This window comes from Meleagris gallopavo, chromosome 7 (assembly GCF_905368555.1).
Source record: "Meleagris gallopavo chromosome 7, MGAL_WU_HG_1.1, whole genome shotgun sequence".
Classification (NCBI taxonomy): Eukaryota; Metazoa; Chordata; class Aves; order Galliformes; family Phasianidae; genus Meleagris; species Meleagris gallopavo.
In genome coordinates this window covers 33,261,862-33,279,975 of record NC_139410.1, presented here as the reverse complement: position 1 = coordinate 33,279,975, position 18,114 = coordinate 33,261,862, and the positions used below count along the sequence as shown (strand labels likewise).

Sequence of the window (18,114 nt, the reverse complement as noted above, 5' to 3'; positions counted from 1 at the left end):
TCACTCATTCTCCCTTCATGCTGCTACGTATACATGAGACAGAATAACACTTTACACCAAGCAACTGAGATCATTTGAATGATACCAGCAAAAGTGTGCTTGAAGGTACTGAGGCAGGTGTGATTAAACCTATTTTGCCTACTCTATACTAGAATGCTGTATATAGTGCCATGGCTCTGTCCAGCTGCAAGAAACTCTATAAACCTGCCTATCTTCTTGTAGGACAGCAGACACTACCACCATGGCCTGAGCATTCTTTCTCCATAGGGCTGGGCAGAAGGAAGCAAAGCAAAGTGAAGAAATGTAACTCCAGTATGGGGGGAGGAGCAGGGGAAGGAGGTAAGGAAAACAGGAAAGAGTTGCTTTAGAAGGATGTACTCTGAGGTGTAAAGTGGGATGATGAGGTCCATTAGGACCTCTCTGGAGCAAAGCAAGTTGGAGGGGACAGAGCCTACCTTGAGCCCATTTTGAGGCAGCAGGGACGTCTAGACGCTGCAAGCAACTGTCCTGAAAAATGAAAGAAAAACGACACATTTAATAAGAAGGCAAAAAAATCCTTAAGAGCGAGGTCCTGTTTTCCTTAGCCTACTGGTGAGAGAAAACCGCTTCCAGAAATACAAGTATTTAAACGGCCTCTGACAGCAACAAAGCAAAAGACTCTTTTTGCCAATGACTGAGGAGAACTCAGATGCTTGCTGCAAGCCAGAGGGATTTGCATCCAGCCCAGAGCTGGGAGCACTGTTTGGAGCAGAAATCCCTCTCCTTGGCCACCCCAGTGCCTGTTGCAACAGGCATTAACCAAACCAAAACCCCACACTACGTGAGCATGTTCCCATTTGGATCTATCATCCAGTCCCACAGGAATGGGAAGGTAAAGAGGTGGCAAAGGTGGACCCAGTTGGCCCAGGGTCGTAGTCCTATCTTCTTCTGGTGACTGGAGCAGCACAGGATGCTGCCACTTCCAGCAGATGAGAACAGGACATCAGTATAGAAATATGTGAAAATATTTATCGCCCACTCTTAGCCACGTTGAAAAGAAACCTGTTGTGGTTAAATGACTCGGTCAGTTCTACAGGGATTTTCCAAAGTTTCCTATAAAAAGAAATCTGTGGGAAATGAATGATTGCATAATCACTAACACATGCCAATTCATATAAGCCTATTATCTTTTATGGCATTTTGTGCTCTATTGTCCTTACTCTGGTGAATTGCTATCTTACAATTCTTTTTCCCCATTAAATTATTTACACATTTTCTCTTTCCAGCCCTTTTGCACCAGTATGATACTTAGCATCCACATTAGGAAAGAAAGCAAAGACAAAGGATCCCTTCTCCTTTTTTCACATCATGTTTTTCCCACCTTCACATGAATACTGAAACAAACTCTTTGAGAATGGGAAGGGCCTTTTCAAATGGGAGAAGGCAATAACATTAGCTGAGTTTTAAGGCCACAAGAGATTGTTTTTTCTTAAAGAACATACGTTTTTACAGAAGCTTGCTAAGGTCCTGGATAGAAATTACCAGCATCCATAACTTTAAAATTACATAGTCCCTTGAAAATGCTGAAAATTGCCTACAGGTCATCTAAGAGCTTCTTAGAAATAAACCCCAAGTGTCTTGGAAGCCTTAATTACGCTGTATTTCAATTGGATTCAGGTTGCTGGCAGACATTTTAAAACCTGTATTTTTTTACTTATGGGAGTCTGACCTTGCCTGAAAGCCAACAAGAATTTCACCTTCACAATTAACATTTAATCATGTTTCTGTGGTTTTTTGTTTTGTTTTGTTTTGTTTTGCAGCCTTTTCCAAGAACAACAGGTTAAGAAATGTATGAATCACAGTGAGGGATTCACCTTCCCAAAAGGTGGGGCCTCCAGCACTGCTGCATTTTTAAGTAAGGGAAAATTAGAGGAGATTCATGTGACTGAAGACCTACAAACCTTTTTTCTAAACTAACCCAGATCCCGAGAGCTGTTATCTTGAATTCTTCTAACAACAAGCCTCAGGATCAGAAAAGGGCCCAAATTACCTGCAACTGCCTTAGATTAAACTGAGTTTAACATGTGAGAGCACACACTGCACTGCTAACATGGCTCCTATGAAAGTCCACATGGAGATTCCATGAGCTACAGGTTCATAAGTAAAGTTTCCAGTCCCAACTATGTGCTAGCATAGTCATCCTTTGGCTACACTGCTCTTATTCAGCTGCAGGGCAGACATGTCCAGTTCTTCAGAGCTCATTTCTGTACATTGTTCCAAGAAGTGCTGGAAAGAGGCCTCACATCTCCTGGACATGATGATGCCCTGCCTCCTGCGTTTCCCCTGGGAAACTGTCCTTAGGAACAAAGGAACAGAACAGAGCTGGCAGCACTTCAAGAATGCCTTTCTAAGGGTGCAAGAGCTCTCAATCCTACAGAATAAGAAATCAAGCAGATGAAGCAGGAAATCAGCATGGCTGAGCAAGCATCCGCTGATCAAGATGAGGGAAATAAAGGAAAAGTATAAGCAATAGAAGTGGGGATGGGTGTCCAGGGAAGAATATAAGGATGCTGTCTGGACACGCAGGGATGGAGTCAGGAAAGCCAAGGTGCAGATGGAATTAAAATTGGCAAAGGATGTGAAAAACAGTAAGAAGGAATTATTTAGATACATGAGGCAGAAGTGACAGGCAAAGGAGTATGTACCCCCCTGTGATTGAAAAGGAGAGCTGGACTCCTCAGACATGGAGAAGGCTGAGGTACTTAATGAGTTTTTTTGCCTCACTTCTCATGGCGAATCAGGCTTCTGATGCCTTTTGTGTCCCTAAACTTCTAAGCAGGGGGGCAAAATCCCTCCTAGTGTAAAAGACCAGAAAGTCTGAGAGCACCTCATGAGGCTGAATGTTTACAAGCGTATGGAGGCAGACAACATGTATCGAGGGTCTTGAAGGAGCTGGTTGATGTGGTTGCTAAGCCAGTCTCCATCATATTTGAAAAATTGTGGCAGTCAGCGAAGACATTGGTGACTGGAAAAATGGAAATATCACTCCCATATCCACGAAAGAGAGAAAAGAAGACCTAGGGAACTACATGTTGGTGAGCCTCACCTCTGCTCCTGGGAAGATCATGGAGTGGATCCTCCTGGAAGAGATGTTAAGGCACGTATGAGATGAAGAAGGTGTTCCAAGACAGCCAGCACAGCTTCCTCAAAGGAAAATCATCCCTGATCAATTTGGTGGCCTTCTATGATGGAGCAATAACATCAATGGACAATTGAAAGACAACTGATATCATCTACCTGGACTTGTGCCAGACCATTGACATGGTCCCACACCACATCCTTATCTCTAAATTGGAGAGAGACGGATTTGAAGACTGGACTATTAGATGAATAAAGAATAGGTTGGATGGTCATGGCCAAAGGGTTGGTGTCAATGGCTCAATGTCCAAGTGGAGGCCAGTCACGAGCGGTGACCCTCAGGGATTTGTCTTGGGACCTGTGCTTGAACATCTTGATTACTGACACAGATAGTGGGATTGAGTGTACCCTCAGCAAGTTTGCTGATGACACCAAGCTGTGTGGTGCAGTTGAAACAATAGAAGGGAGGGATGCCATCCAGAGGGATCTGGACAAGCTTGAAAAGCGGGCACACAAAAATGTAATGGGGTGTGACAATACCGAAAGCAATGTTTTGCATTTGGGTTGAGGCAATACCAGATACAAGTACAGACTGAGAGAAGAACTCCTTGAGAGCAGTCCTGTGGAGAAGGTCTTTGGCATCCTTGAACAGCTTGCCCAGAAGGGTTGTGGATCCCGCATCCCTGGAAGCATTAAAGGCCAGGTTGGATGGGATCCTGGCAGCCTGATGTGCTGGGTGGAAACTGTGCCCATGGCGGGGGTTGGAAGTAGATGATCTATAAGGTCCCCTCCAGCCTAAGCCTCCCTATGAATCAGCAGGACAAGGCAATAACATCTTTGGATAAGCAGCATCTCTTTGAAAGGGTAGCTTAGGGGTAGGTTTGGAGGTTAACAGAGGTCAGACCTGGTGACTCTGAACACCAGGAAGCAGGCAAGCAGTGATCAATTACTGAAAGAGCGTGTGGACAGGAGAAATTTCTGTTGTTACACAACATCCTCTCAAACACACAAACCCTTGGTATTCATGCGGTAACTCAAACAGTTGCAATAACAAAAAAAAAAAAAAAAAAAAAAAAAAAAAAGCAGCTTTGTACTCTCTTTTTGTCCATTCCTGAGCTGTTCCTGTAACTCCATTTCCCTCTGAGCAGGGAAGAAACGACCAGAGCCGCCCCATTTTACGTGGCACATTTAACAAGGTCTGTCAACTCTACTGAGCCAATATGAACTGCTCTTCATTAATCTCTGAGTATCAGCAATATCACCAGGGGTGCATCTACAGCAGAAACATGCCAGGCCAACAAAGAAGCCCATGCAAACTATGCCATCCCCACATACAAAACAAAAAGTTCTTTCCACTGTCTCCATGATTTGGCTTCTACAGACAAAAATACTCATTTCAGACCTCCTGTGCTAGACCATTAATCTTAGGTGTTTTCTCTAACATACACATTTCTGAACCTAGATTTCTTTTAATTAGAAATAATCTTTATAACTATTTGCCATCATTCACACCCAGCAAACATATGCTTGCTGTCAAGAGTTCCTGTGGACCTCCAGAATTTGTCATCCTCTGCCAAGATCAATCTTTTCAAATGGGCAGGTGCCCAGAAAAGTTTATGGACGATTATAAAGGGCATCCATCTTAAATTATTCTCTATCATGCATCAGATGGAGGGTCTATTCTCTTTTACACTTCCTGAATCTTCTCTTGATTCTCCTCTCATCAGATATACTCACTTTTATATAAGTGTAGTAAGATCCAGTTCAGTTCTACCCCTTCCCACAAAACAGAAGACCAAGCTAGTCAGTCTATTGGTAATATTTTAAAGCATTTTGTCAGCCTATATAATTTTATAATCGTTTTGTTATTTTCACTTAAAAAAAAAAAATGTAGCTGATCAGACACCTAATGCTACTTAAGTGTGCATAGATTTTTTTGTGGTTGAATAATAACATCTGTTTTGATTTTCCAGCCACAAAAGTGCATTTAATCTGGCCTTCCTTTATTTGAACTTTTCACATCTGCTCAGGCCTGCTTCCCATAAACTAAATACCAGATCCTTTCCCAGTGTAGGAAATTTACCTGCACAAGTTGTCCCAGCTCCAAAGACTTCTTTATAGGAGCCAGATAAAAATGTCAAAAGACTAATAAATACATTCTTAGTGCGCTGTATATTTATTAAATGTTACTGTTTATTTTCTCAGTCCCAAATGGTTGATATTCACATGCTTAATCCTGCAAAAATTTTCATGAATGAACTCATTTACTTTAATTGAATAAAGTATATATGTCATAGGATGGTACCCCATATTCCAGACAAAATTTAGAGATAGGCTTGTCCCCAGAATGTTAGAATATCAGCTACAAATTCAATCAATCCAAACTAGCAGGGATGGTCAGCACCAGTGTGCTTTCAGCAAGCAAAATCGTAAGGAGTATTTTGTGTGCCATTTCCAGGGTTATCTCCACATTTGGCTTACGAATTAGGCTTGATTTATCTGGGAGGAAGAATAAATCTAATCAGACTTTATTTAATTATTTAGCTTCAACTGCAGCTCAGATCTCAAAACTTAAATGTGTTTAGCTTAAAAAAGTTGAAGATGGAAAGGGTATGAAACTTCAGTTGAAGTCGAACAGGATGAGGAGCTTTGCCACTAAGGCGCTCTGTCAGGCAAATATTATGGATCATTTTTTGAGCTCAGAGCTGAACTACAGAAGAGTTTTGTTCTGCTGATGTGACCAGGAAGATATGCAAAAAAACCACCTTCCACACCAGCCTCTATGGTGATTGGTGACTTCCTCTAACAGGAGTCCTCTTCTATTGTCATAACAAGACAACATTATTTCATTAATTTACCTTTTAAATTTTGTTTCATTTAAAATACAAAATTTTTGCTCTATGATTTGGTGAATCTCATTAAAAATAGGTTTATCAAGCCAAAGTATCCAGCAGCACCAGTATCTTAAATAGATGTGGGATAGGAAAGCACAAAGACCACAGTGGCTTTGGGAACAGTTGGAGACAAAAGGCACTATTTACTCACTGCCCTTGATTTACACCTTGATTCTTTCTCCTGCACAAAGGATTGGAACTGCGTCATGATGGAACAGTTGTGAGAATCACAAAGAACTTAGCAAGTCAGAAATGGATTAAAAACACACTTTATGGCTTGTTAAAGAAATCCCCCTGTTCCTCAGAAGCATTTTTAGCATCTTATTAGTAGTATTTGATCTGACTAACATATTGACTAGTCATTTGAATAGGAGATGAATCCTTTTTGATGGATCACAAAGGGAGTATAAATTCAAATGAGGCACTTCTCCCAGTTTTTATTTTAGTATTACCCCAAAGAACCAATAACATCTGTAAAGGTTTTTTCTGTGCCCCACGAAAGCCTATCCTAATGATATTTTAAATCATGCATCTTTTTAATTCGTTAAAATAATCATTGCATTTGTATTTAAAAGAAGTCATAGAATCATTAAGGTTGGAAAGGACTACTAAGATCCATCTAGACCACTAGCGACAGCAAACTCAAAGTTACCTTTTATCCACCATCTGAAATGCACAGGATTTATTTGGCTTACAAAAATACTCCAGGTCATTACCTTTTTCTTATTGTTTTAAGCCACATCCTCCATGGAAGCAGCACTTCACTACCAGTGGGTCATGCAGTCAGTATCCCATATGAAGCAGTCCACAATTTGATGAATGAAAAATAAGTGAGATATTTTTCGTATCAGGGAAATTTCCAGAACATAAATAAATAAATAAACAAAAAGCAACACCGTTCTTTCTGTTATCTCTGATCTGAAATGGTTTTTTATCTATTCAAGTATTCTTCATGGGACTAACTTCATTGCTACCCATACTGGGGAGTTACTGGGTAGACCCATGATTCCCTAGCATTTGGAAAAAGCTAGAAAAGTTGCTTCTATTCATTTTTGAGCAGTTTTATGTTATCTAACTTTTCTGCACTTGGGAATAAATTGGAGACCTCCAGCTCATTTTGAAAACAGTAATTTATAGCTGCACAGGCATTATGATTTTACAGTGTTTTGATAGTTACGCCTTCACTATCCAAATGGAACATTTAAAAACAGTTTAGAAACCATTAGTCTTATAAATACAAGGGGTTCTCAGCCTGAAGAGGAAGTCAGTGTGTTTATAGGCTAATTGTCTTTCCACACCTAGGTGTATGGTTTAACTAACATTTAATATTCTATTCTAGGAACAGGTCAATTTAAACATAAGTAAACATACTGGGGTAAAAGTGTTAGATTATAAATCAGGATCTGAATACTTTGCTATAGGTACTCTTATTGACTTCAAATGTATTTAGGTTGAAAACCACTTTAAGTACGCCCCTTATTATAATATCCACCATATTTAATTGTCATATGTAATTTCACCGTTCAGACACAATAATAATCATAAATACAGCCTCCTGCTTCATTAGAACTCTCTCACTTTAAATTTAAATACCTTAGGGGTCAAGTTAAATGAAATCTTTGTATTTTCTACACCTATGCCTCAACATACAGGAGAGATTTACTCAATCAGTAGGCGCTTAACTCCACAAGAGGCTGACCTCAAATGCTAGGTTCAAATATGCTTGCACTCTAATGAATGTCAGGTCCAAGCCCCAATCTGGATCCCAAACTTGTGGTAAAGGCCCATCTGTACTTGAAAGCAATGTTTTGAAGAAAGAGAAAAGCTAAGATCATGAAAATCTCTGTTTGAGTACTGCATACAAACAGATTCATGGACCTAAGGAACTCCTTTTCCTTGCATAAAATCAAAACTACCACAGGATTTCCCGTCCATGCATCCCATATGCTTTTTCCAACTTTGTTTAAAATTCTTATTGTCACAATACTCCAAACCTTCAGAGCATCTGCCATTTCTACAAGCATTATCTACTGTTCAAGCGAGGCTGTAACCAAGAATTATTTTTACTAGAGAAAGTGATTTTATCTATTTACTTTTGCAGTATGGTTCTGGCTCGTGAAAGCATTGTACACAATGAAATTCTTGGTCAACAGCCTGAAATATGATTAATACTCTGAAATGACAAGTGCGTTTATTTCATTGTAACAGACTGTGTATGCCAGGTCAAGACACATGCAAAACCAAGTCCCACACTGTCAGTGCACGCCTTGCAGGATCTTCTGAGTGCAGTCTTCATTTAGAGAGCAGTCAGAAGCATGTCAAGTAAAACACCAACAACACGAAAGGGAACTTATAAATGTTTGCAAATTCATTTTATGGATTAATGACCCTACATATAAGAATTGACATTTCCAGGACAAATCACTTCTTAATCCTACAAATATTTCAGCAGTTTTTGCTTACACTAAAGCAGGGGCAATTTTTTCCTTCTTCAGGATCAAACAAGACTTAAAATCTGGGAAGATTTAACAGTAAAATAAAAACAATGGGGAATGAAAATGTTAACCATCTGCAATTGCTGTTACTGCTATTCCTTATTACAAGATATCTCTATCAATGGCATTATATTTTTACTTTTTTTCTCTCTCACAACTTTTCAGACTATAATGGTTAATCAATTATAAACAAGCACTTTGACTGACTTAAAAAGTGGCAATCATCTCCTCTAAATTTAACTGTGTAAAAGTCAAACACCTACTCTAAGCTACTCGTGAAGGCTCCTTCTATAGATAGTGGTGACAGATTGGCACTTTCAGAGAGAGAGACTTATCCTACCTGTCTTACACACTTGTTTTAAGATGGGACTAATTACCCTCTGGAAGTACTTTCTTCTTTTCCTTTCCTTGGACCGACTTCAGTAAAAAAAAAAAAATAACACACCTGTTTTGTTAAGAAAAGAAGGAAAGAAAGACAGGCAGAAAGAAAACCATGAGATTATTTCAGGCCTTGATCTCAAATCCTTTTAAAGCATGGTTCCCCTAGGATGCAGAAGTTCCTCCTAAATACAGATGGGAAGGGGTAAGAGAGGTAGGAGAACAGCCAGTCTTTATAGTTAGGCCCATCACCTGTCCTGATTCACTGCCCTTAGGGTTGGGTGTAAAACAAGGCACAAAAGATGATCAGACTGTTAACATGTATTACTCTACCCATAAAAGCCATGGGGGTTAGCACCGCTCCACTCTCAGTGGAATTCCAATGACAAAAACATTTTTTAGACTTGGGCAGGAGAAAGGGACTGGCCAAAAGTTATTCTCCTTCAGCAGGAGAAAAGCAAAACCAGCATCTTCCTTTCTTTATGAGATCAGCTCCAGCTCATCACAGGGAAGGACCACACACCAACCACTGCTTCAGGACACGAGCCTTAGGAAGCAGTTCAACGGAAACATCTAATGCCCTAAAAGTCATTCAAATGAAAAGATGCTGATGCCGATGAGGGAAGAAACATTCTTCTTGGCATCCCTCCATTTTAAATTCTGCTGTAGTTACAGTATCTGGATTAGACTCCAGGACAGTATTTCTGAAGCAGCGGGAACCCTGCTTACTGCATCAGTTTTAAATTATAAGCCTTCCAAAGATGTCAACACCACTTTCCTGTAGACTTTCCTGAAATTAAAATGCTGAGCTTTTCCCCCGAGCCTTCACCGATTCATATGGATCCATAGCCCAGTGCCACCATTTGTATTATGATTCGCCTGTGTTGGGTCACTGCTATGTCTTCCTTTTTGCTCTATAGTCAGCCTCACTCTTTGATGTTACTCAGTCACTATTTCCTTTCCCTTTACTTTTATCTCTGTCCTGGCACTTTTCCTTTAAGCATCCTCTCTACCAGATGGTCTCCATCTCTCCTTCAGAAGTGCCCAAAATATTCCTACTGCCTCCTCTTGATCTTCCCCCAGCAGCAAACCTCTTCATCCTACAGAGCTCAAATACCAATGGATTTCTCCTCCTTGCTGCTCTGCATCTTTCTTACACTTTGAAAAGGAATTCATTGGAAGTGGCTAACCTCCACTCCTCATTATGCATGATACACTCATTTATAAGACTTTACCCAGGAGAAAAATTCAGACGGGATATATGCTGGTACAACAACGTTTTTTTCAAGTGCAAACACATCTGATGCCTTCATGCTGAGCTGGAGTTCAAGTTTTATACAGGAGTTCTAACTTTTTCATTTGGAAATCCATATGGATCTTTTAATCTGAAGGTCAAAACAACTTTCATGAAAGATGCTGAAAACAATGATACTTTATATTCACCAGCATAATTATATAAAGATGATTCAATACCGTAGTATCATCAGAGGACTCAATAGTCTCCAAATTATGTATTTTTAAGGTGGGATTTACAGACTGTAAGATGGGCCTTCAGAAGTCTCGTCACAGCTTATATCTTCCTAATAGGTCACTGAAACTCTGAGGATAATAATTGCTTTTGCTTGCTTGGGATGTTTACTATAATCAAGGGTAAAGCTCAGATTTCTTGTGGAAGTACAAGTACTTACTAAATGCAGCATAATAATGTATTATATGTTATACAAACACAGTGAGATGGGATTTGTGTTTCTGTCTTTGCAGGAGAAGAAAGAACTCTGAAATGACCTTCTGTTCATAAGTTGCTTTAAAAAAGACTTGGCCTGAAACCACTTCACTACTATTGATATAGCCTGTTTTTGTACATAAATCTTAAATATAAGCATTACTTCAAAACTAACTAAGCAATTACAAAGCTCTACTTTTCAGATTCAATTGCCATCAAATCCTTTACTGAAGTCCCCTTGGCACTGTCACTTCAAAATCGGGATAATGCTGTATAGTGTCTCTTCTCAGTAAAACAAAAGCCTTATTGAATACATATGTGAGAAAACACTGCAAACAAAACCATCTCAGCAGACACCAACCTGACTCACTCCCAGTGACCCTCCCCAGTGCCCTGCATGGGCTCAGCACTCAGCTTCTTGTCATCACAACACTGTTCTGCTGTTTTTGTCCTTAAAATTGAAAAATAGTGGTGATAATCAAAAAATACTACAAGATACTGAATACTAATTTATATTTCCTTGCAGAAACCTGATAGCAGACTTTAGACATCAAGGAACAGCAAGGTGACCTAAGATTTCCATATGCAGGAAACTGCCGATCAAATTGTACATCCTTTTTTAAGCTGCCCGTTCTGTTGTGAATACACCACAAACCTCGTGGTTCTGATAATCTCTCCGCTCAGCTTTGTAAGGAGAGCTTGCAACGATGCCCTGTCACAGAATGTAAAGGTAGGATGAAAATCCAACATTGTGCCTCCTTGTGCTCAGGAAACAGGATGACTCAGGAATGTTTTTCTTCTTTCCACGCATCGTCATCCCGCATATCCTACACTTTCTTGTACTTAAAGCGTTGGCTCAGCTCTGAGAATCCCATTATTGCAATAAGCCAGCAGCATCATGCCCTGGTGGTCCAGCTCAACTTCTCCTCTCCTTCCCACCCCATGGTTGTGGTCTCAGGTGTCTAAGTCACTTAAACTCTGCAGCGTTAAGCACTTTGGGCACTTGCTGATGGCAACAAGTATATATCTGCACTGATTCACAGCTGATTGCACCAGACAACTGCCAAGCCTGGTAAGGTCCACTGAGTTAGGTTTTACTTTCAAAAGGTTTCTCTTATTAGTCTGTTGCAGCCTTGTATTTCACTTTGCTATCAAAGAGCCTCAATAGTCTTCAGAAGCAAAAAGCATCTCATTCAAAAATATATTTTTGTTAGGAAGGTGAGCTAATTTTCAGTTTCGGGAATTTTCAGTTGTGAAAGGCTAATTTCAATGTGTTTGCACTAAAAAGCAAGAGTCACTGCTACTTCTATTTATGACTCATTAAGCCCATGTTAAAAAAAAAAATAAAGCACACAGTAATTATTAGAAAGCAACTAATTGAATATGAAAGAAGGAACAGCAAATTGTTGTTTATCACAATGAAGTGTGAACATGTAGTTTAAGTGCCAGTAATACAAAGGACACCGAGTCTCTATAGAAACAACCATCCAAGACAACAGTACAATTGGGAAGTCAGGCGAGATAATGCACTTTAATCTCACCTGAAGACAAGGTGCTCCCAACACCTTCACTTCACAATGGGAAGCTGTGAACACCTGATGCTCCACACTTTGCGTCCATGATGTGCGGCAGATTTCCATCAGAATGGGCAGATAACGAAGGAACACAACAAATCGAAGTAGGGTCAGCTCTGCAGAACAGGAGATCAGACAATACAGAAGTAGTAATAGTTTACTCACAAATCAGAAGCTGATAAATGAGTGAGAGAGAAAAGGATGGAAAATGCACAACAGAGGGGAAGATAGGAAGGAAGCTGTTCATCTTATGCGTAGGAACCAATTTCTGCATATATACTTCCTATGTAATTTTGATATCTGATAATCCAAAACTCTTTGCGGGAAGTAGACCATGGCCCAGATTTTCACACCCAGATGTAGACATCTTGCTCAAATAAAGAAATCCTGGGAGTTCTAAGAGCTCGCGCATCTGAACCCTGAATCATTTTTATTTGCACACTTAGATGTTCTTGTAGCATAACTATTGATTAGCTATATCAAATACAAAATTTAAGCCCAGTTAGACCTGCGTTACTATAAGGACAGACAGTAGTCCACCATAGTTAGCAAGGCTGAGTAGGTAGTAAGCCCAAATACCATTTTCCAATGTGATTAACATAACAACAAATAACCTGTAAACTAAAGTGACCACTTGTTCATCAATTAACACAGACCTGCCTGGTGGGAGCACAGTATGTGTACTGTTCATACGTGGCACAAGTTTTCAAGTGGCTGCATCCATTACAAGACGAGGGCTATGCTCCCACTATGCACATTTTCATCTGGCCTTAGTCTTAAAAATAACAGTATAAATCAAACACAAACAGTTATTTTCATTCTTTTGCGATTTGGCATCTGTGCTATAACAGAGAGAGATGGAAACTTCTAAAATAAATTAAGGAATGTACTTGTCAGTTTATTAATCAAAGTTTACCTGCTTCACATTACACGGAGACGAATTAAACAAGCTACTATGGCACTCAGAAAACATCTGCTAACAAAGTCAGAAGTAACGATAAACAAACTTGAGTTCCCTTTGTGGTTGATTTTCATCCAGCTGCATTTAATTATAAAAGAGCTATCAAAGAAAGCTCCCCATTAGCAGCAAATTCAGAATGACTTCAGAAGAAAATCCCAGAGCCTCCAGTGATATCTCTCGAACAACTTTCTCATCTCTGCAAGTGATTGAGAAGAGCTGAATGAGATCAGCTTAGTGATCAGTTCTCTTGCTAGCTGCCAGAGTAAAATGAAGATGATGTATCCTTTCATACCTGTGATTGCCCATTTTCAAAGCACTCCTACTGGTAGGACCTATAAGATCTACCAGACTCTCTCCTGCAGCTGATCTCTGCCATATGTATTGGTGTCAATCAGGATACAAATGTAACTCTAAAAATTGCTGTATGCATTTTCTAAAGCGTAGTGTCTGCTGATTTTGCTGAGAAAGTGAACAAATTTGTTGTTACAAGTTTTTTTTTTTTTTTTTTTTAATAAAGTCTTATTCTTTTTGGTATTTTCCATAAGGAAATTAAAGAAATAGTCATTTATGAATTTATGACTACCTAATTCTGGTTTAGACTGATTGGGAACTTTTGCACTGATTTGCACTGAGTCTGAGACTGATGCTCTAAATCAGCATGACATACCTGAATGTTACTAGAACACAGCAATGATTGTTTTGTTTGTTTGTGTTGTTTTTTTTTTAATAAGAAAATAAATCAAAGAGAAAAGAACTGAAAAGCATGTTCATCATAGTTCCCCTGAAACATCTCACATTGATAATATCAGTTATTCCATGAATAGGTAACTCACGTATTGAAGTTAAAAGGGACATTTTGTAAATGTACCCAGAACTACAAGCAATTACAATAAAAGTCCATTAACTCCAGTGATAATTATGAACCCTCAAAGGAATCTGTGTATACAGCAATGCACAAACAACTTGCAGTGTTCTGCTATTGGAAGGTTTGCATAATGGCACAGAGGCAAGCATTATTAAAAAAAATCAATTTCATTTTCCTTCTTCCTTTTCTTTAAGAAAGTAATGGGTGATTCTTCTCTGAAACCTAGCTGCTATCTGGCCAGCAAGTAAACTTGAAATCAAAAACCCAGTGTGCCAGATATGCACAGCTGTACTTGTGCTTCTGCAGCTCCCGGAGGAAAACACGCCACATGTTGGTTCCTTGACTTTAGGGTGGGTTGGTGAGGTGTAAGTTAAAAGGGCAGCTGTACACTCTGGGAAATTTTCCAGATTCATTTTCTACCAATTGCTTTAACGATGCCACAAGCAGTGGCAAAGAGGTAGGGATACTGGGCAACACAGGTAGAATAGAGGAAAACTTTTCCTACAGCTTACTTCTTATCCGGTCTCCAAGCTCTCTTGAAAAATCTGTAGGCACTTTATAGAGGATTTTTTTCCTGCAAGAATAAAGGGGTTGGCTCCGACTGCTGCTATTCTAAGAGGTTAGGGAAAGAAAAGGCATTATTATGTATCCACATGGTAATCAACCAAGGTCTCATGCAACTATTGCCGTTGATGTGGTTCTTCCTGGCTCTTCCAGAAAACCACTTATTGGTGTACCTGGCCTCGAAGTTTGAGAACTGAAGGAAGAAAATGATAACACAGTTTAACAGACCCTTTGTTTACGTAAACATCCATCCACAATCTGTGTCTGATGGGGTGAACATACGGCTTTAATTTTACCCTTGGCACATGGATCAAACAACGTTGCCAATATCTATTGTTCTCCTCGTAACAATATGCCTGGTGGTTTCAACATATCCTCTCCATTAGCTGGCTGCAGATCAAGCATTACTGTGTATGTGCTTGTGTCTTCATAAAACTGGAATATGGATTTTTTTTTCTTTGTACCAAATGTGTAAAAGAAGGAACACAGTTAAGAATGGTGGTCAACCATCCCCATGAGTCATGAGAACAGCTCGCCTTGGATCACACAGCACAGCCAAGTGGGAAGATGGGTTTGGGTTGTGTTTGCAAAGCCCAGGCCGTAGAGTTTAGCTCTTTCAAAAACCAGAGGAAGTGGTGATTCAAATCTTTATCCCATTTTATCTTGGCTTTCTGGACTTGGTCCATCTCTGCCCTGCACCAGCCCCACAAGGACACACTAAGTAGCTATAAGAAAGATGGTTTAGGTGTCGTCTTATTTGTTTTTGCCCTCCTTATTTTTTTCAGTTTAAATTCCTATTTTCTGCAGAAGACCAAAGTTAAGGCACTTTCTGAAATATTCAGCATCTGTAAGGGAGAGTAACTGAGGAGACTGGGATCTAGTGAACGGCACGAGGAAAAACCTCAGATGGTCTCCCTGAGCCAGAGCAGCTTGTCATCTCCGTGCTAATCTCCCCAGCTTCTGCCTCAGCCCCTGGACCAGCAGCGCTGCTTTCTTATGTTTCCAGCAGCAATCAAACTTGACATTTCTCCACTACATTGTGCTACATTTCAGCCTATGTTTCCAAATGTTTGATCCAAAATTCATTTAAGTCAATGGAAGGAATCTCATCGTCATGAATGAAGTTTGAATCTGGCAGCTTCTTTGCACCTGAGCACCAATGCTTGATTTTTCCCTGCTAAATTTGTGAGAAATTACAGCTTGCTACCATTTTCACTACAGTGGAGCAACGTTCACAGAGAAAAATACACTAGTAAAGACAAGAATTATATTTGGGCCATTCTTGGAACTTACTCTATGTTTAATGGTTTCTTCTGGGACTGACATTTTGCTTTCTGCAAGATGATGTTCAAGAGGCACCATCTGCATCAGCTGAAGCTGCGTGGCCCCAGCCATTTGCTCTGCCCCACACCAATAGCTGCAGCTGTGGGAGGAAACAGACGTATACTACCAGTGCTACAGGGTCCTCGTGCAGCACAGAAACAAAGTGAAAACTTGCAGAAGCACTGGGGAAGGAGGCAGCTCTGGGAGATAACACGGTCGTGATTAATATCACCATAAATAGGGATCAGCAAGACTTTTTTTTTTCACCCCGTGCTCTCACGACACTCCTCCTCACTGGAAGTAGTAATGTTGAAAAATTTAGTTCTTGATTCAGTATTTCTATTTTCTTCCAGCTGCCCTTTCTCTTGCTTCTCCCTCTAATTCTCTCTGACTTCAATGTTTTACTTTTCAAATGTGCTGAACCTAAGCCCAGTCCTTTGAATGATTTCCCTGACCTTGCAGTGCTGCATACCAACACAGATACACATCTCTTAGGTTTGCTTTTATCTATGCTAATTTGGCTTCCTTCTCACATTTGCAAGTAGAGAGCAGCTACAAGGTTTCCTGTGCATTGCAAGATACAGTTTACGTAAATTTTAAGAAAAATTAGTCTAGAGACTGCTTGTGCTCTCATACACGTGCAGCAAAGCTTTCTGATCTGCATGCATGTGCTTCAGCTTGTTCTTGACTGTCAGAGAGCTAAGGTTTCTATATAAACTGCTTCATTAAGGCTATGAGAATGTAATTATCACTAGTGTACAGAAGGAATGTAGGTTTTGCTCTCATAGTATCATGGCAAGAGAAAGGAAACAGAGGTGGAAGAAGCATTCTTTTGTTTTCAGAATTACTGTTTTAAATATAGGGCCACAGCACTTCTACCATCACTCTGAACACACTGCGAAGCCTAGCAGTGACAGGCAAGTCATAACCACAAATGCCTTAATCTATCTACAAGCAGAATCCTCCATAGAACAAATCTGGTGGTTTCTGTACATATATATTTTTTAATTTTGGGGGTCAGACTAAGGATATGAAATTATTCCCCAAGAAAACCACCTGCAGGAGGTGATGAGACTGACTGTAGCCAGAATAGACTTATGATTCCAGCCTTATGGAGAAAAATATAATACAGTTATTAGCTTATTATTATATAGTAAATTACCTTACTTGAAGGGGAACTTACATGACACGTGATATTTTCTGTAATCATAGAATCATATATTCCATTGTGTGTAAAAAAAGCACTACAATATGCAAGCAGCAATGTAAGCAACTGGCTTTTACATAAGTAACTATAGACTGATTTCTACTTTTTTCCCTCAACATTTTGTGCTACAAATTTCTCAGCTTTACTATCACTTTGGCTTCGTACTGAAATTGCAAATTATAGACGTAAAAATCCTTTGGTCCAAAATGCATCCAGCTTAATCCTTCCTGGCCATTGTCCCACTAGGCATAAGAACAGGATTTGAGATCTGAGGCAGTGAAAATCAAGAGCACAGCAGCACCACAAACACCTGGGTCAAGCAACAGAATTATTGCAAGATGCATTTGACTCACCTCTACCATCCATGCCCAACCTATCCTCAGCAGACACTGAAGCTGTGCTTGGGCTACGTTTGAAATAACAGGGAAAGAAGTTTCTAGCTAAACATCTCCAGCTTGACTAGAAGACCTGTTAGAGAGGGAAATAAAGCAGTATTAAGCCAAACTAAAGTGAACATTGGCACATAACTAACACAGCATTGTCAAAGACATCTCAGAGTTTAATTTTAGCATGGAAAATATGGCATCTCAGATACCATGATATGGGTGTTTGTTCACAGCCACTGTACCTGTCAACTATTATTATATTGATGCTGCCGTGTTCCCTGAACTGCTTTGATTTCTCAACAAGAAGAGAATTTTCTCTGATGTGCCATCTGTAAGGTATAGCTTAGCAAAGAAAAACTTTACCTCAAATTTTTAATAATTTTCAGTCAATTCCAATAAAATCTGATATATTTTTATAATACTTACAAAATAATAGCAAATGTGACTCACCACATGTGCCACTATTTCATTTGATATTCCTCTTCTCCCACTGACTTTTCTTTTGAGCACAGAATGCAATTTAAATGTCAACTTGAACTAAAAAAGTTACATTCCTGTGGAGATTGCTGGTATCTCATGCAATCTCAAATAATTGAACTGTTTTCCAGCCCTTTAACTACTTCCTTC

At 39.7% G+C, this 18,114-nt stretch overlaps 1 long non-coding RNA gene across 1 annotated transcript; it reads right to left on the bottom strand.

Moving 5' to 3' along the window:
• Positions 1-414: 414 nt before the first annotated feature.
• LOC146544023 (uncharacterized) lies at positions 415-17,558 on the bottom strand. The gene is made up of 3 exons (XR_014884532.1): positions 17,455-17,558; positions 12,149-12,297; positions 415-507 (listed from the first exon to the last, which is right to left on the bottom strand). It is a non-coding gene; the product is annotated as an uncharacterized LOC146544023 (long non-coding RNA).
• Between the last annotated feature and the right edge of the window lie 556 nt (positions 17,559-18,114).